General features: G+C 42.5%; 1 protein-coding gene and 1 long non-coding RNA gene across 16 annotated transcripts in view; one reads left to right on the top strand and one right to left on the bottom strand.

The window, feature by feature from the left end:
• Nucleotides 1-1,324: 1,324 nt before the first annotated feature.
• Nucleotides 1,325-3,107, bottom strand: LOC134291509 (uncharacterized). Its single transcript, XR_009999123.1, has 3 exons — nt 3,043-3,107; nt 2,840-2,973; nt 1,325-1,675 (listed from the first exon to the last, which is right to left on the bottom strand). It is a non-coding gene; the product is annotated as an uncharacterized LOC134291509 (long non-coding RNA).
• A 2,154-nt stretch (nt 3,108-5,261) lies between these two features.
• Nucleotides 5,262-20,237, top strand: part of LOC115262740 (EH domain-binding protein 1) — a 92,340-nt gene continuing 77,364 nt past the window's right edge. For 8 of the 15 annotated variants that reach the window (XM_062842731.1, XM_062842728.1, XM_062842734.1 and 5 more), the window contains exon 1: nt 5,262-6,068. The gene's annotated coding sequence lies outside the window, so the exon portion shown is untranslated. The remainder of the gene's footprint in view (nt 6,069-20,237) is intronic. The other 7 variants (XM_062842725.1, XM_062842722.1, XM_062842727.1 and 4 more) reach the window with 5 other exon arrangements.

The following is a 20,237-nucleotide window of genomic DNA, read 5'->3' as shown; positions in this document are numbered from 1 at the left end:
TTCGTTAAATGTTGACTATACACAAGCTTCTATATAGTTTGAATAGTTCTTCAAATATTTTAATCACTCATGTTTGAAGTAACGTCTAATTGCATTAATGGTCGAAGCTTAGGCTCCCATGCCCCACCAGCCAGATAACTGGGTTTAGCAAACTAAACACTATATGTGGCAACACTATAAGCGGCATGATGGAACCGTGCCTAAGCGCGCTAAGTGCTATTAGTCCACTAATGTAGTTGCATTTAGTGGGTGATGAGGTACAAAAGTAACATTACAGCGTGCCTAACCATTATTTTTATAGCAATTAAAAACATCGTTGAACTAAGTCCTCGAACACAGTACATACGTCTGTTTAATTCATCGAAAGATTTAAACGGGAATGTTATGTGTTCCAGGCTTAAAGAGTGAAACTATATTAGAAGACCTTTCAGACTATTGCGTCCAAATGCAAAAGATTATTCTATTGGAAAGTTTCAAATAAGTGAAATCCGAGGTGAAATCAGTTACAAAGCAAAAACAATGCTTATAGAACACTGCTGAGAAGCAGGCTTTGTCCCAGTTGAAACGCAAGGCCAAGAAGAAGAGGTAATATTACAAGATTCGATAAATCTATCTATCTATTCCTCGATCTATTCTATATGTAAAAATGAATTTCTGTCTTTCTGTCTGACCCTTTATCGAATCGGAAACTACTGAACTGTGAACTTTCATACGATTCGAATATAAATCTTATAAACGAGCGGTATATATGAGGGGCCCAGAATCAAAGGGGTGTAAGTGACCATTTTGTGACCATATGCTGTGCATATCATAAAATTCTTCAGATTTCAATCTTTCAGGAACTTTTTTATTGATTTTGAAACTCCATACATTTTGTATGGGACGGAAAATTGGTGAAAAACTTTAAACCTCATTTACTCGAAAGTGGGTTTTTGTCACTTACACCCCTTTGCTTCTAACCCCTTCATATGTATATTGCGCATTGCGCAGTTAAAAGTGCGACGAGGAAGTGCGGAATCTCAAATAAAAGTGCGATTTGGAGTCAGATCGTTTCGGTGTCTTCACCGCACTTATTCATTAGCTCATGGTGAATAAGTGCGGTGAAGACACCGACACGATTTGATGCAATATCGCACTTTTATTTAAGATTCCGCACTCTGTCGCAGTCCAGTTAGCAATGCAATAAACTATATATAGGTACACACTTGCCAAAGAGATCAGTGGGGTGTGAAATGCGCAATAACACTCACCTTCGGAAAGATTATTTACGCTTTCCTGGGATGTATCTCCAGGAAGTTTCGCCGGATGCAGGCATCCTTGTACCTACTAGTAGTTCCACGACCCCTTCGGACTGGGTTCTTCCCTTGCCTGCGTCTGGCAGCGATCGTCTTCGACGAATTCTCAATCGTTTCCTCCTCCTCCTAATTCCTTATGTCGTCGCTTTCACCCGATCCGACCGACCGTTTTCACATTATCTGCCAATGTCCTTTCACAAAAACTTCCCCAGCACGACTTGAAGCTTCATTCTGCAACGGCTCCGGGAATCCCTACTCATCGGTCCGGTCGAAAGCTTGCACTCTCCATCCCCAACCTCCTCCTCGTTAGACAACTTCGACAACAATCGATATTTTCCCAGCAGCTGGTGCACGGCATGAACTGCTCGTACTCGATTATCCTGAAATCACACACATATAGAATAATTATAATTATTAATCCGTGTCTCGGAAACTCCCCAAGTAACCACGAAGCCGTATATAAGTGCATGAATTTTGCCATATATTTATATTTAAAATTGTGTATATAATGCTGCATTACTTTAAACACCTCATTGAAGCAATATTAAAGTCGAAAAGGGCCCCACTAAAATTAAATTAGTGCCACATATTGCAGCATGTTGACAGCCATTGCTAAAGTGACATAAATGCATGTGCTGTACATTTGCATTTGCACATGCTTAATACGTGCAACACGAAAAACCAAAACAAAAATCTATTTTTAGCACCGTTTCGTTATCGACGGCACTGATACCCCCCCACATGAATGTTTTAACCATCATTTTTTTTGTTGCCGGGTCGGGAGTCGAACCAGAAGTGTTGAAGACCGCTAGATGAGTTCCATACGTGCTGACGCCTCGGGCCGTTTCTGCTGCAGTGAAAACAACAGATATTTCATTAACTAAAAGGAAACTGTTCTTCTGTCTCAATCATTGCAGTAGAGGGCAAAACGACTATGTCATATGTAATAGAATACAGTATTCTTTATCACATTCTGATAAATTACTGATAAATACATAATGCATTTTAGAAGATATTTAATCAATATAAGAAAATTAAAACCTCGTTTAAAACATCCTTCCCACACTGCTCATATGCTGATTGTGATCTCCATCATTATTGGCATGTGATAGCAGCCTACAGAATAGGTCATCTCTAAAAAGGTTTAGCTGTCGTTGATCGGTGGCTCAAACGGAGATTAAATTGGTCGGGAGTCAAATCAGAAATGTTGAAGACCGCTAGAGTTGACCGTAAAGTTGTTCAATCTTGTTGATTTCATTTGTTTACCATTAGATCCAAGCTTTTATAATTGTATTGTTAGAGCAAACTTTGCTAGTTTGTACATTGCATTTATTCAGTTTTTGAAGTGTTGAGTTATTGAATTATCTTATATCACCCTTTAATGAACCCTAATGTAAAGGAAAATGCAATGCATCATTACATTGATAGTGCCAATCTAAAGGATTATTGCATGACAAGTGTGGAATTACTGCATTTAGCATTGCAAAGGTTGATATTCAGTCTAATTCGTGCAATTATATAATGCTTGTGGTTACTTGGGTCACCTCGAACCAAAAGTGGCAAGCCAGGATCTGAACAACGCTCTCGGTGTGTCAATATCGCAGATGCGCAGGGAGTTTCCGTATTTCGCATGCCGATAAAGCAACCCGACAGGACCTGGTCCGGATGTTTCTCAGAGCTGAGGGGCGTACATGTAAAAGATACAACGTAATGTTGCAGAATCTAAATTAAATTTAGCTTTACTTACGTATTTTGGTAACAAATTCCAAAAATCTAGCTGCAAAAAAAACACCACCGTCGTCGCCTTGTTTTGGTTTTTTAATATGACACACTTAAAAAAAATTACATGGAAGTGTGTGCGATTTACTCATTTCAAAAATTAAAATTAAAAAATAAAATAAAATAAAATAAAAATGTTTCTTTTTTTAAATCTTGCGTTCGATTTGAATAGGTCGTAAGTTTGCTGTGATTTCTACAGTTATTGTTCTCTTGCAGTAATTGTAGAATTACTAAATTCCCTAAAAAGGGAAATCAAATGAAACAATACAATCTGATGTTAATATATTGTTAGCCAATAGAAAATACTGTAACAATTGAATCTAATGTAAATCTATTGTAACGAATCAAATTTAAACAAGTACTCTACAATTCATTTACAATAGAATTCACTGTTAACATAAGAATCTATTGTTATTCTACAGTTTTTCCAATAGACTCAATGGTTCGTTTTTATCCGGGATGGCAGCGGTCAGGAGAACGCTGGAAATTATGGATGTTTCCAAGACAAATATGATGATAAATGACGGAAAAACAGTGAAATTTTTCCGGAGAACTGTTTTCCTGCATCAGGTAAGTAAACAGCACATGGGAATTGGGAACTTTTTATAAAAAATCTAAATTGGAAATAAATTAACAAAGTCAAGGCCCCGGAGGAGCTGGGTACCGGTTACCCAGATTTTGCCACCAGCATCAGTAACCCAGATTTGAGTAAAGGTGCCTTTACTCAGATTAGAGTAACTGCAGTTTTGACAATCTGGGTCGCTTTGACACCAATCTGGGTAACTGAGGGTTAGCGTGTAGCATTGCGTTCTCGTGTGCATCCTCCCATTTGATTGTGTGTAACTCAGGACGCACTTGCGTGCACGCTGCGTGGACGCGCCGCCCGTGTGCATCGGCTCTAAATAAGGGCGGAAGTAACATGATCGATTTCTCTTCATCGACACTGTTTTCTTCAATATTTAAAGGGTTTGTTCACAAATGTCATAACGCTGGAGGGGGTGGGTGGGTATTCTTTATGATGTTACAGCCAAGGTTACAGCTCGAACAAAAAATTTTTCTTCCCATATAAACAATGTTACAAAGGGGTGGGTGGGTGTCAGAAAAGGTCAATTTTGGCGTTATGACATTTGTGAATGAACCCAAAGTGACAAGATACAAATGGTGGAACTTTTTATCATAAAACGCCAGGTTGCCGTTGCGAAGATTTATAGATTCCGACGCAAATAAATGATTAGGCTCATTTTCAATGTAGGTGGATTATAAATCTAGATTGAGTTGAAATAAGGGCAAAAGTAACATGAGCGAGTTCTCCTCTTCGTCAACTCTTCTTCTTCTTCTTCTTTATGGCTCTACGTCCCCACTGGGACTTGGCTTGTCTCACTTCAACTTAGTGTTCTTTGAGCACTTCCACAGTTATTAATTGAAGGGCTTTCTTTGCCTACCATTTCATGAATTTGTATGAGGGCAAGTACAATGATACACTATGCCCGGGTATTTCCGGGGTTGCTCTCTTCGTTTTTGACAACATTCGTGTGGGGTGAGGGAGAAAACAATCCAATGCTGAGTAAAAACTATAAGCTGTTCAGCCAAATTTGAGTTTTTAGAACTTATTCTTTGGGTTTAAATATTTTTTTTCAGTGTGTTTCTCTGTCCCTTAATGCATCGATCAATGAAGATGGAAGTTCTAACAGATCACCCTAATCAAATTGAGCGAGATTTATTTCCACATGATTCACCCCTCGCCTGGCCTAAATCCCGCCCCATTGTTGTCAAACTATCGCCCGTTCCGTTTTGCGCTTGCCGTTCGTTCGATTTTTCATTGATCGAACTGTCAACGAACGATTCATCGGATCGCGGAGAAAAACTTTTTGTGCAGTTCGAACTCTCTAAAATAAAAACTCTCATTTTTGAGTAGCGCCCATGCCGCACAGGGACTGTGTTGGAAACACACATTTTTTTAAATTGCTCGTACGCTCACATTTTTGCAAAATATCAATATTTTTCGGTATTTGAAGGTGGTTTATAAACCCAGTGAGGTTGCCATGTCGAAATTATTGCAAAATACATGCTCATGTGAGCGTACGAGCAATTAAAAAAAAATGTGTGTTTCCAACACAGTCATGTGCGGCATGGATGTTTACTAAAAATGTGCAGGCCGAACACATTTTTGAGCGTAGCCGTTTTTGCGTGAATTCGAGAGTAGTTGCTTGCGGATGAACCGTTCTACGCCCGATCGCGAAGAATAATAATTTGGTGGTGGCCATTGACCATCCGTCTCGGCAGAATCACCACAGGAAAGGCGCAGCTTTCGAGAACAGTTACGGGGTAATAATAATTCTGCTGGTGAGATTCGTGTGCGGTAAGCGCGATTTATCGGACGCGTGTGGAAGCGAGTGCCGTCGATTTCGGAAAAAAGAGCGATTGATTGAGTGGAATTTGGTGCAACTAGATTTTCCGCCGATGACGATGATGATGGCCGAAGAAGCAGGAGGAGTGTGGGTTCAGGACGAGTCTACTGGTGGCGATTTGCAGCAGTGAGACAGCAGGCAGACACTCTTCCTGCTCGCATCAGATCAGAACACTCCTCTTCGGTTGGTGTCATCCGTCACGGCGACGAAAAAAATAGCAAAGTGAAAAAATAATGATTTTCAACCTTGAACGGAGCGCACATTACCAGTGGAATCATCGTCGTCGTCGCAGTCGTCATCATTAACGCCGTAGAAGCTCGGGGTGATTACTCCTTGATGGTTGTTTGTTCAGTGAGAAAAGTCACGCAAAAATATTCAGAATTTTGTGCGTCGTTTTGGTGCGGCATTGGACGACGGTATCGTCCGGATTTCGCGTGACAGAACCAAGTGTCCTTTAGTTGAGGAGTTTTCAAATATCAGTGCTTCTGGGACACAGAACGAGTGCTTCTACTAAACTAGAGGAAGGTGCGGATCGCAAGTTGCAAATGAAGAATGTTCTAGCGTAATATGTGAGAAGGACTTCAAGGTTGTAAAGGAATCTCAATTGATGTGTTAAGCTACTTAGCTGTTTTCTTGATTATCAAATTGACTGATTCGTATGCACGATAGTGTAGTTTTGTTTCCTTCCTGATACAAAGGTGTAATACTAACAGGTTTTACACTTGCAAACTGATTTAGATTGTAGTTGATGCTCGTAGTTAGAATACAAACACAAAATTATCGTTTTCGTTGTAGTTAATTATTTAGCGTTGAAAACTGTACGGTATTTGTTCCAGACTCGGTTAGTTTTCAACCAAGGAAGTGGCACCCCTATTCCACCAATGTAATGTTTCCGTAGCCAACATAACTTTGGCTCAAGCTGACAACCTCATTGATTCCTGATGGGCTTCTAATGAAGTTGTTCGCAAATTCGGTCTTCAGATGCCCACAAATCCCAGTTAGCCTTGTGGATAAGGCTATGGATCGCCAATCCGGTGACGGTGGGTTCGATTCCCGTTCACAAGACCTCAAGAAATTAAATCTAGGAATTCCTACAGTGGACAGAAATTCTTTTGGAGATTTCCGTAGAAACTCCACTATTCCTTAGTTTTTCTCATAGATGGCGCTCTAAGAAGATTTCCAGAAGAAGCTTTTTGTGGATTTCCAGAAGGAATTCTTGTAGGAATCCCAGTTAATCTTGGAAAAATACCGAAGACTATTCTGAAGGGAATCCAGCAGAAATTCATTAATAATTCTCAGATGCAATCCTTAAAGAAGTTCCTGTAGGGATTCCACGAAAAACTTGACAAAGCTCAGAAGAATTTCTTGGCATAATACCAGAAAACTTCGAGTGGATTCTTAGGAAAAAAAACTGCTAAAAGATATGTACTCTTGAGGAAATTCTCAAAGAACTGAAAAATCTCAAAATAAAGTCCTGAAGTCTTCCTAGAATGATAATTTGGTGGACTTCCTGAAAGAACTTCAGAACGAATCCCCCAAGTAACTCCTAGAGGCTTTTCAGAATGTGCTCCTGGAAGAACTCCAGCAATGCTATTGCTACCAGAAGGAACTTGTTGAAGTTTTTCTAATTTCTGGAGGGTTTTGGAAAGATTTTTAGGTAATAAATAGATTATCGTAAGGAACTCCTGGAGGATTTTCAGAAGAAGTTCTTAGAGGGAGAATTCTGTAGGGAATCCAGCAGAAGTCCATTAATAATTCCCAGATGAAATCCTAGAAAAAAAAAATCTGTAGAAATCCCAAAAAGAGTGTCAGGAGAAATTCCTAGGAAGAATACCAGGAAAAAAACTCTTTCAAGCATAACAATAAAATACTTGGAGGAATCCCAAGATTCACAGCTATCACATGAATCAGCTTGCTAAATATTCGCCATGTGATTGCTGAGTCGGCAGTGGCCAGTCAATGCTTTGACCAGCAATCCTGCTTGGACAGGTTTGTTAGATACTTCGCCACACAATCAGAAGCTTTACCCAACACTTGGATACCGGAAAAGCTGGCTCAGGGTCAATGAAGTCATGTGATGCTCCAGTGCGAGCTAACTCATCAGCCAATTCATTTCCAGCAATGGAAGAATGGCCAGGTACCCATACAAGGTGTGTTCACCTTTGCGTTTTCTGAATTCAGTCCCTCGATTTGAGTTCGACAAGCGATAACTAACTTTGACCTAGAGTTGGTCGGAGCAGCCAGGCTATCTGAACAGAAGTATATGACTTTGCCCATTACGTGCTGCTGAAGTGCTGATTGCACTCCGCACATAAGAGCAAACATTTCAGCCTGAAAAACGGTGCAGTGTCTACCTAGTAAAAGACTGACCTTAGCTCACAAGTGTGGACACCAGCACCTGCTCGACCTTCGAGAAGGGAACCATCAACAAGCAACAGGGAGCAACATACGATGCCGTCTAAAATACTTTTCTCCAGATAATCAGATGTCCACTCTTCCCGGGAAGGGAATTTCGTCGAAAATGTCCTATATAGTATGGAAAATTATAAGCAACGGTCCAATCCATCAAAAGTAGAAACAACGAGGTGTGTGTTGATGTGCGGTTCACAGGAGTTTCCTCTAGTAGACCGAGTACCCGTAGACGGTGAGTGCAAGAAAGTGCTTCCTGTTTGAGATGAATGTGTAGTGGGGCAACTTCAAAGAGGACTTCGAGCGCTGCCGTAGGAGTTGAAGAGAACGCTCCAGACATCGCCATTAAGCACATCCATCGATTTCAGAATCAAAGAGACGTAAAGGTCGAACACCATTATGGTTTCGCTTTTCCATGAAAAGAACAATAGATGTTTTACTCGGATTTACCGAAAGGCCATATTGGCGACACCAAAGGGTGCTGATGCACATACCGACTAACAATGTTAGGTAGTCGTCGGCAAAACCATAAGTAGGAAAACCGCTATTATTGAGTTGCCTCACAATAGCGTATCTGCTACGAGATTCCACAAAAGTGATGATAAGACTCCCCCTTGGGGGCATCCACAAACACTCAATTTCCTAATCGCCGCTTGACGCAATATCGAGAAGAGACGTCGGTTTTTGAGCATTTGGTGAATACAATTGGAAATCATTGGAGATACACCATGACGCCGGGCGGCTTCCAATATGGCATCGAAAGGCACGTTGTCAAAGGCACCCTCTTTTTTTTTTTTTTTTTTTTTATTCTTTATTATTGTGTTTTTTAACTTAATGTTAGTTCAACACACTAAATTAATGAACGAATGAGAGAGCTGTTAAATTAATTCATACAAGTTACAATCGTGGAGAAACTTGAACAGTGTTTTGATGGTATCCGGATCGTCCCGTAGGACCTCTCCAATATTACCAGCGATGTTGTGGAGTTGACGTTGGCCTTCGTAGATGGGACACACGCAAAGGACATGTTCTACTGTGGCTGGGATGTGGCACACTTCACACTCCTTGCGGAACGGTCCACCTCCCATGTTGTGTGATAGAAGTGTGTGCCCGGTTCGCAATCGAGAGATTACTCTCTGGTCTTTGAGCACTGGCAAATCAGTCCATGGTTCAACCGTGTCTTTTATTTTCCGCAGGAAAGCAGTTCTTGATTGGCTCCATAGGTTACCCCAGTACTGACGGCAGCTGGATTTGATCCATCGTTTAAGGTCCATGAGCGGGATGCTGTCAGTGTGTCGTTCACGGGCGTGACCGGAGCCAGCGAGACGATCGGCTTTTTCATTACCCGGAACACCGCAGTGTCCAGGGATCCACGTGAACACGGTATCAGCTGGAGCGTTCATAAGTATACCCTGGATCCAGGGGTGTGTCGGTGTATCAGATTGAAGCGCCGATATGACGCTCGCAGAATCAGTCAGAACCAGTATCGGGCGGTCAGATGGCGTGGTAGCAGCGATGAAGGCTGCTGCTGCTTCAGCAGAGAAAACTGAGCACTGTGGGGGAAGACTCATGCTGACCGGCGGGATGTCGCCTGATACACCTATCCCGACTCCAAGATGGGAGAGCGATCCATCAGAAAACCGGTGAGCAAAGTTCGGGTAGGAGACACGCAAAAGTTCAGCGACCGACCTTCGTAGAGCAGCAGAGTTACAGCCGGCGGAGAAACTGTTTTTTATCCGATTGTCAATTTTCGGCGGTACGGAATGCCAACTCCTGTCTCCAAGCCAGTGGAGCTTTGCAACCGGAGGGAGATCCATGTTGGCTACTGTGTTTAGAGCTCTGTTCCCCTCGATGAGAAGAAAGACTCTGTCATCGCTCGTGTTCTTGCTGGAGAAGGTCGCACTCTTGATGCAAAGAGCTGCGAGGATAAATATCTGGAACGGTAGCAGACCAGCCTCTACGCAGGAAGACTCTGCCGGAGTTGAGGGTAGCAGTCCGGAGATCAGTCGAACATATGAACTGTATACGGGACTGAGGACTTGAATTAACCTGTTGATGGCAATGCTGGTAATTTCGAGTCCGTATACGAGCCGACTATCGATGATGGCGTGAGCTACCTGGAAGCGGATTTTCCGATTGTTTGATCTATGCGGACGAGATATGGATTTGATCAGATTTAACCTCGTTCGGCAGGCGGCTTTTACAGCGTCAAAGTGTTGACGAAACGACAGTGTACGGTCCAACAGTACTCCCAAGATGCGGATCGACTTACGAAGTGGAATTACTTGTCCTTCAATTGTTATAGGTGGACCTTTTATTTTATGCCCGAGTGGACAGATGTGACATCTAACACTTTTACTAGCTGAGAGCTGGAAGCCAATGTCAGATGCCCATTTTGCCACTCTTTTTACTGCAGCCTGAGCACGGATCCTTGTCATGGTCGGTGTGGGTCCAATAACGACGATGAGAATGTCATCGGCGTAAACAAAGATGTGGATATTGCCCTGTATTGCATCAAATACTCCGTTCATCGCCACGAGAAAGAGCGTCACTGCCAACACAGACCCTTGTGGTACGCCAGTTTCCTCAGCGAAAGAAGACGATTTCGTGTTTCCAACAACGACCCGGAAGGACCGTCCAGAAAGAAAGTTACGAACGAAGTGTAGCGTATGTCCGCCTATGCCCCAGTTTTCAAGTTGCCTTAGAACGAAAGGTGTCCATGTACGATTGAACGCTTTAGAAATATCCAATGAGATGACTTCCGCGTGGTGTCCTTGGTCGGAAGCTTCCTGAAGAACATTGCTGAGTTCGGCAAAGTATGTAGATGTTCCGAAACCTTGACGGAAAGCATGCTGTCGAGGGTCTAGAAGTTCGTTAGCTTCGAGGTATTGTTTGATTCGACGGTTGACCATTCTTTCCATAATCTTTCCGGCACAACAGGTCAGAGAGATTGGACGGTATTTGGATGGGTCACGAGTGGGGGTATTTGCCTTGGGAATTGGAACCACTAGGCTTTCCCTCCAGATGTCCGGAAAAGCGTCGTTGAGCCAGATGTTGTTATACAGGTTTAGAAGGGCAAGCTTACCTATGCTCGGTAAGTTTTTCAATAGAGGATATCCTATCTCATCAGGACCTGCTGATTTGCCACTACTGCGTGCAAGGGCAAAGGCCATCTCTCTGGATGAGAATGGCTGGTCCAACGCTGGGTCTGCAGTGTGTGGAGGAACGATGAAGCTTCCTATGGACATTGTGGATGGGTTGACGGCGTTCTTGAAACTACTTTCATATCCATCGATGGCGGAAAGGCTAGAGAAATATTTGCCAAGCTCATTGGCAACATCGTTTGGATCGATCACAACAGAATCCTGCACATGTAGTGTGAGTGGCGTAAATTTCCGTTTCCCGTCTAAGGCATTGATGCGATTCCAGAGCTCTGCTGAGGTTTGTGATGCATTCATGCTTTCGAGGAATTCTTTCCAAGTTGCGTTTTTGGCTTCGAAGATAATTTGCTTGCAATCGTTGTTAAGTGTCCTGTACAATTGTATCGCCGAGTCCCTTTCGGGGTGATCCAATGGAAGGCGTCGAAGTCTGCGAAGTGCTTTCCGTCTTGCCTTGACAGCTGCTTTGGTTTCACCAGACCACCAACGTGTAGCTTTACGTCCAGGATTGGAGCTTGTTCGTGGGATGGAGTGCTTGGCGGCTTCGTAGATAGTCGAAGTGAGTTCGGAAATGCTTTCTGGAGAACGATTTCGCAATGATGCTCGGATTCGCGTGTCATAATCCACCCAGTCTGCTTTTTCGTACTTCCATCTAGGTCGCCTAGTTGTTTGTGGAATGGTTGCCCCGGCGGCTAAAGTAATTCGTATGGGGAAGTGGTCGCTTCCATGGAGGTCAGAGCTGGTGCTCCATTGCAGGTTCCGAGCAAAGCAACCGGAAGCCGCTGAAACGTCAATTTGACTGGAGAAATGTCCGTTGTAGAAGGTTGGGGCTCCATCATTGAGGACAAACATATCTTCTGCTTCGAAGACATCAACCAGGTTGGTTCCACGTGCATCCGATCGGGGGGAACCCCAAATTGAATGATGAGCATTAAGGTCTCCAAGAAATATCCGTGGTTCTGGGAGTGCTCGGATGTAGCTTTGAATTTGATTGTGAAGGTTGTCGTTTTTTCCACCTGGCAGGTAGGCGCAAGCTACCGATACAGTAGTAGAACCAATCAGTTGCACAGCAACGATGGGCAAGTCGGTAGGAATGTCGAGGACTCGATGAGGGATTCCTTGACGAATACCGATTGCAGCAGAATGACGGTGATACGATAATCGCTTGACTGTCCATGTGTATTGACCGCCTAGAGTACGATTCAATTCGACGGCTGAGATGTTGTTTGTTTCCTGGAGTGCAAGCACCCAGGGCCGGCTGTTGTTGACCAATAACTCTAAATCACAAAGGCGAGCTCTGTAACCGTTGAGATTCCACTGCAGAATAAAGTTCACCCGTCTTGGAAGAGTTGGCCTCGGGAAGCTGGAGGAGGACGAGGATGCGGCCACCGAGAGATCTTCACTCGACACAAATCCCGGCGTTGAACCTCCGACTGGGATATTTGAGGTAACTGCTGCAGCTGTACGTGCTGAAACTGGAAAATATTTCGCAGTAGCACCCGTGAGAATTGGTGGTTGATTTGGACTGACCTGTGGGACGCATTGCCCCACAGTGCCAGCCGCTGTCGAGGAAACTTTATTTGCTACGCAATCCGAACTGCCGACAACGGCCGGCACCGGGGAGAGGCTTTGCGTAGTTTGTGTGCTGCTGTGTATGCTGGGTATTTGGACCGGTTGATTGGATCGACTTCCGTGAGGATTGATAACTGCGGCAGGACCGTATCGCACTTGGTGGAGCCGATCGTATAGAGCGGCGTCTACTGCCTCCTTTCCAAGTGGCGGAAAGAGGCTCACTGTAGTATTATCCAAGGTAACAGTGTTTTGGAAGTGGCGGCTTGACTGTGACGAGCGATGGCTTGCTGTACATGCTGAAACTGGAAAATATTCCGCAGTAGCACCCGTGAGAATTGATGGTTTGTTGGGACTGACCTGTGGGACGCATTGCCCCACAGTACCAGCCGCTGTCGAGGAAATTTTATTTGCTACGCAATCCGAACTGCCGACAACGGCCGGCACCGGGGAGAGGCTTTGCGTAGTTTGTGTGCTGTTGTTTATGCTAGATATGATACCGACTTCCAAAGTCGGTGGCGATGATGACGAAAAAGGAGGATTGATAACTGCGGCAGGACCATATCGGACTAGGTGGGGCCGTTGGTATAAAGCAGCATCTACTACCTCCATTCCTAATGGTGGAAAGAGGCTAACCGTGGTATTATCCAAGGCAACAGTATTTTGGAAGTGGCGGCTTGGCTGTGACGCTGATGAGCGAAGGCTTGCTGCAGATGCTGAAACTGAAAAACATTCCGCAGTAGCACCCGTGGGAATTGATGATTGATTAGGACTGACCTGTGGGACGCATTGCCCCACAGTGCCAGCCGCTGTCGAGGAAACTTTATTTGCTACGCAATCCGAACTGCCGACAACGGCCGGCACCGGGGAAAGGCTTTGCGTAGTTTGTGTGCTGTTGAGAATGCTGGAAACAGTACCGACTTTCAGAGTCGGAGGCGATGCTGACGAAAAAGTTGTTTTATCCATTTGCGTTTTTTAAATTGAAGTTTGGTTGTCTAGTTGTCTGTGTTCGGTGGGGGTCTTAAACTTAACGTCACGAGGTTACAGATTGTGTCGGAGCCTTGACGGAGATCGCGAACGATCCCCAGAGCTGGAATTGGAGCGCGTTTGTGATCGGGTCATTCTACCGATGTTTTGGCTGGCAATGCGCTGTGGCGATACCGATTTTCCGCCGCTTGTTTGTGTGGTTCGCTGCTGGCTTTGGTGCATCACGGGTGGTGGAGTGAGATCGTATGCCGTTTCCATAGCCGGTAAGGACACGACTGGATCTGCGAGATAATCAACTGGTAGCTGGTAGTCAGACTGCGTCAAGAGAGTCGTTTCATCAATCGATGAAATACTTGCCGCAAGCGAAACGTTCGATCTGGACCGTGTATGCGTTTGTTTCACTTTTTCCGCTTCAGTTAGCTTGCGTTTGGATCGTCTCACCTCGATAAAGCCGTCGTCCGGTTGACTGTGATTAGTGTTTACGTTTTTCACAACGTCAGCCATAGTCAGGCGGTCGTTTACCGATGGCGGTTTCAGCGATTTTGCGTATTCCGAGCAGGTTTGGGAGAAGTGTACGTTACGGTGGCAATGTTTACACGTAGCAGACTGGCCCCTGTAAGTAACCAGCGTCATCTCAGCTTCTACCGTTATGTACGATGGGATAGGTTTTAAGAGCTTCATCCGGAGTATCCGGACACCGTTTGGGACCCCGGGGAAGAAATCTTTCCAGGTTTCTTCACGAATCGCAGTGACGACTCCGTATTCCTTCATCCGATTCACGAGTTGTTGATTGTTTATTTTGGGTCGGAGGTCGTGTATCTTAACCTCAATCGTGCCATCTTCCATAGAGATCGGAATTGTGTACAGCTTACCGTCGAATTCCACTTGATGCTTCATGTTGTGTTCTTGGACCATACTTTGTGCAACTTCTGGTGATTCGGTTCCTACGTAAACACGGCCGTTGGTAACTTGGAGATGCTTGATTTGGTGCAGTTCGAAGTTCAATTTTTGGACGATGAAATTCGAGATGTCGATGTACTTGAGCTTGCTTGGTACCGATCGGAAGCTGATGACAAACGTTCGGTCGACTGTTGAAGCCATTTCGCGGCGTGAGTGTGTTCCGTTGGCGGAAAAATAAACTTCGATAATCACGAAACGGACCAAGTCCGTGAGAAATTAGAAAAGAACAGCAGATGATTCTAGTGTTTATCAAAACACGAAAGGCACCCTCGATATTTAAGAAAACACCCAAGCAGGATTGCTTTTGAGCGAATGTTTTCTCGATATCGTAAACAACTTTGTGTAAGAGAGTCACAGTGGACTTTCCAGATTGGCAAGCATGTGGGTTCACATGAAGAGGCACATTGGCCAGATGAACATCACGGATGTGATGATCGACTATGCGTTCTAAGCATTTCAGAAGAAAAGAGGTCAAACTGATAGGTCTGAAGCTCTTTGCTTCTTCATACGACGCGCGACCCACTTTCGGAATAAACTTCACAGTAATATCCCGCCAGGATTTGGGAATATGCCCTGTAGCGAAAGTGCAAACAAGTATTTTTTCAAAACATGTTTGAAATGATCAAATCCCTTCTGAAGCAAAATAGGATAAATCCCATCTGCCCCAAGAGATTTGAAAGGAGCAAAGCTATTAAGTGCCCATTCAATCGATCGATTGTAAAGTTATGATACTCCGAGCCGAAGCTAAAGAATCATAACTACAAGAAAAGACATCAGTTTATCCGAAGATGTAATATCCACACATCCCGGGAAGTATGTACTGAATAAACATTCCAAAACTTCCTTATCAGAGGAAGTGAAATCACCATTTGGCAAACGAAGTTCGTTCACTTGTAAATCCTTAAACCTTTCGCAATGCTGTTTTATTTTGTATGGCGAGTTTTTAAATTTTTAAAACTCGCCATACAAAATAAAACAGCATTGCGAACGGCTTGATTTTGCAAGGATTTTGTTCAATCGACTGGCTTCACTCAAACTGGAATCATTTGTACAAAGGTTTTTCTAGCCGGATCGTTCAGCAGACCGGAAAGCTTTCCTGTAGGCCTTGCGAGCCGACCTGAAAGTCTCCGAACCAGCCGAACGTCGTCTGTTCCAACTCTTTCTACATTGTTTCCTGAGTTTCGCCAGATCAGAGCTCAACCAAGGGGTTCCTCTTGTGGTCTTCACAGATCGCAGAGGGCAAGCTTCTTCAAAAGCTTCCATGATGAGGGCCGTTGTAGTATCAACGGAATCATCTGAATCACTTGGGAGTGTCAATGGATGGTGAGTATCCATAAAATGTGTCTGCAATCAAATCGGTAAAGAGATCCCAGTTGGTTGACCGGGGGTTCCTGAAACGCAAAGTTTGCGTTCAAAAAAGATGTACCGATGATCAGATAAAGATTCTTCATTTGACACATGCAAATTGATCAGCTCGTGATTATTTCGTCTACAACGAAGCGTTGTGTCAAACACTTCCTCTCTAGCAGATACCATGAAGGTTGAGCGGTTGCCTATGTTAAGTAGTCCAAGATGTGTACTACTAAAAGTATTCCATCAAACTGGAGCCCCTCAAGTTAATGTCTGAGCTGCCCCAGATGATATGGTGAGCATTAGCATCACTGCCAACAATTAGCGGAAGGCCTTTTGAAGTGAAGTATGCGATGACTTGTTTGAAAGCATCCGTAGGGGATGGTTCATCATGCGGTAAACACATCGAACAATAGACGTATTTCCTGTTGAGATTTCCAACAGAAACATGAATTGTGATAGCACATATATCTCTGGTGGTTATTTCAGAGATGAGTGTAGCAACTATTGCGTTGTTAACAAGCACACATGCCCGAGGCATGACACACGAGTTTGCCATTTCATGTTTACGGAAAGTAGCAAACACAGGGTTCACAAGGTTTCCTAGATAGAAATTCCCCTAAGAAAGTAAGGTTCTTGGACTAAGGCCACCATTTTGCATAAGTCTGCAAAGATTGATTGTTGCTGTTGGGGATTTTTTTTTATTATCGAACACTTTGGGCCGAAGGGTCTCCGATTTCAATGAAAATTTCACCAGAGCTAGAGGTCGTGGATATATGACCATATATGGAATTCAAAAAAATCATAGTCGACTATTTTTCCGGGAATCACTAGATGAAATTTCAAGATTTTTCAAAATTTTGTAAAACATCCCAAACTTCAAAAAATCGTATCTCAAAAACTATGCATCGTAGAACAAATTTTTTTTAGTGAAATCGACGCCAAATTACCTCAGCAATCCGATAAAAATACACTGAGAAAAAAGTTGCTCAGAAAGTTTTTCACCATAGAGAAAAAACGTCTAGAAATGCTGATAAAAGTACCGTCTGTATCATAGATTATTTTGAACAAAATTTTTCCTAGCGCAAAAATTAATGTTCTTCATTTCGTTCTTTGACGGCAAAATGGAATCTCTTACCGTTTTAGATATATAGCCAAAATACCAACGGCAAGTCGCTATATTTTCATAGGAAGCCATCTACAACAGCGGCCGTTCACCTGTTGCAACATGTTTGCTTTGCAACGAGCAAATGACATACGCTAATTGTAACGTAACTTTGACACTAACGTGCATCGGAGTGCACTGACAGCACATATATAGCACTTGAGTGCCTTTTGAATGCATTAAATAGTCATGTTTTGCAATGATCGGGTTTCTAACTAAAATGTGTTTCAAATAACAAGTTAACAACGAGCTAATGCCACTGGTGAGCGTAAAATTACTTATAGCACTCATGCCCTATATGTTTTCCATTTCAATTTAAGAAAACAATGAAAACAAAGAAAACTATTAACGGAGAATGGTTACTACTCAGCAAAATATTTGAAATTACAGGCATACCTCGATAGTACGTACACCACCGCTTCGTTTAGTGTACGTACTATCGAAATGTACGTACTATCGAATCACACATTTTTATTTCAAATTTCATTTTCAAATCATAGAATGTTATTTCCAGAACGTCAGCATTGCCAATAAATTACATGTGGCCTAAGGGTCCGTTTAATAATTGTGTAATTTTGCTTGTTTAGGATCTTACCTTTATTGGAAAAATCTTCTTGTGCTCTGGGGATGCTTCGTAGAGGCATCCCGTCTCTGGGAACTTATATTGATTTTATTTGAGTTATCTTTTAGAACCATCCAAACTGGTCTAGATATAATCAAATCGATCTAGATCAGTTATATCTTGTTATAGAAACATTGTAGATGTATTTTTTCCTGCAATATTTATTGCCGTGATATTTTCAAAATCTTCTGAACATTGCTCCTTCTTGGACTCCTCCAAGAGTTTAGTTTTTTTTATTACGAGAAGGGATTCCTAGAGGTATCCCGGAGCTCTTGGAGGAATCCCGGAACTCTTGGAGGAATTCAAGAAAAAAATACTTGATGAATCTTAGAAAGAATTACTGTAGGAATTGATGAATCTTAGAAAGAATTCCTGTAGGAATCTCGAAATGAATTTCTGGAGGCATCTTGGAATGAATTCATGGAGAAATCCCGGAACGAAATTTCGGGAGATATTCTGGAAGAAATTCCTGAAGAAACCCTGGAAGTCCCGAAAGTGTTGCAGAAGAAATTCTTGGTGAAGTTTCGAAAGGAATCTCTGGAGAAATCTCTGAAAGAGACTCTGAAATCTCATTAGGAATCGCAGAAGAATCTCCTGGAAGAATGCCTAAGGAATCCCAGTAATAATTCCTGCAGAAATCTCGGAACCAACACCAAGAGGAATTTCGGAACTGAAAGAAACTTGAAACTTGCAGAAATTCCTAAAGCAAGCGAGAAAGCGAAACAATTTAATTAATTGAATGATTCCTTCTGAAACCCTTCCAGAAATCCTACAAGATCCCTGACATTCATTCAGTATTCCTCTAAAAGCTTCTTCGAGATCCCTCCAGGAACTTCTTCCGATTTTTTTTGGGAGCTACTTCTAATTCAAGTATTCCTTCTGGGATTTTTCCAGGATTCTTTCGGGAATTACTTTTCAGGAACTTCTTACGGGATTCCTCTTAGAACTTCTTCTAGGAATTCTTTCAGAAACTGATTCCGGGATTTCTTCGAGAACTCGTTCCAGTAATCATCTAGGAACTCTTTTTTGGTTTCTACCAAGAGCTCCGTCAGGAATTCATGCAGACCCTTCTGGAATTCTTTCAGATGTTTTGTAATGAAAATCCTCCTGGAGTTTATTATGATTTTTTTTCGAGTATTGTGTTTATGGAATTCCTCATGTAGTTCCTGTAGGATTTCCTTGAATAAACACAGGAAAAAGCAACTTAGTTATAGCTCCCAGAAGAATCACATTAATCCTAGAGGGATTCTAGAATAAATTTATGGAGAAACCACGGAAAGAACACTTGGAAGAGTTTCAGAAAAAATTACTAAGGTAATCCAAGAAGGAGTAATACTGAAGGAATCACGAAATTAACTTCTACAGAAATCCAGGAATTTCTGGAAAAATCTCGGGGAACTTCCTGGAATAAGAGCTTTTGACGGAACTCCAGACGGAACCTCTTAAGGAATCTCAGAAAAAAAACTCCTGGTAAAACCCAGAAGGAACTTCTGAATGAATCATAAATAAACTTCCGGAAGAATCTCATTAAGAGCTTACGTAATCCCAGAAGAAAGCTCTGGAACAAATTTGTGGACAAACCACGAGGGGAGTCCTGGATGGAATTCTTGTGGAATCCCAGAAGGAACTCCATGAGGTGAGCCATCAAGTTATAAAACAGTACATGCACGCATACCCCATATTTTGAATTAAATCCAACCACTCATGATAAGCTGGCGATTTTGTTTTAATCCGAGAGCTGAAGATTTTTTTAAAGTAAACAACGAAGCCACGAAACGTCGAAAACTAAGAACATTTTCCTTAGCAATCGCGGTTTGCAGTGCCCTACGATACTCAAAGTACTTTAAATTTCAAAACTCATGGAAACTGTCGAATATTTTATACATATCGCAAAAAAAGTTAATTGTTGGAAAAAGAAATAAAAAATAACAAGTAAGTGAACTGAAATCAGTGGTTTGGATAAGTACCTTGATGGGTTTGATTTATGTTTTGGAGAGCATTCTTCGCCGAGAAATTTAGTTTTTTTATTACCACACAAAATAGAACCATCCTGTGCCTTTTTATTTTATTAACGTTCTGGCCCCGTTCCAGAATAATCCATTTCGAAAAAAAATCACGCAATTCAGGCGAAAAGTATCTTCTTAGTATAAAAATTCTATATTGACATGGCCATGGCCCCCCCTAGAGCTATGACCTAGTTACGCTTATGTGCGTAACACCAATCCATAGTATCGGAGTCTCTGCTATACGTCTACTAATGATTCGAACTCATTTTTGTAAATTAAAAACTAACTAAATTTTGGTGTACGTACTATCGAGGCAAAATGTACGTACTATCGAGGGTACGTACTATCGAGGGTACGCACTATCGAGGGTACGTACTATCGAGGTACGCCTGTATACCTAACGAAAAAAAAAATGCATACGAATTTCTATCTTATTTAACTTAATTTTACATCAAACAATTTCTTGTATGGAATGTTGAACGCAAGCTTCATACTGAGAGCAAACTGTAAATTTATAAACTGATGGAAA

The sequence above is a fragment of the Aedes albopictus genome, chromosome 3 (genome assembly GCF_035046485.1).
Source record: "Aedes albopictus strain Foshan chromosome 3, AalbF5, whole genome shotgun sequence".
NCBI lineage: Eukaryota > Metazoa > Arthropoda > Insecta > Diptera > Culicidae > Aedes > Aedes albopictus.
The sequence above is the reverse complement of the archived record's forward strand: the minus strand, read 5'-3'. Positions and strand labels throughout refer to the sequence as shown.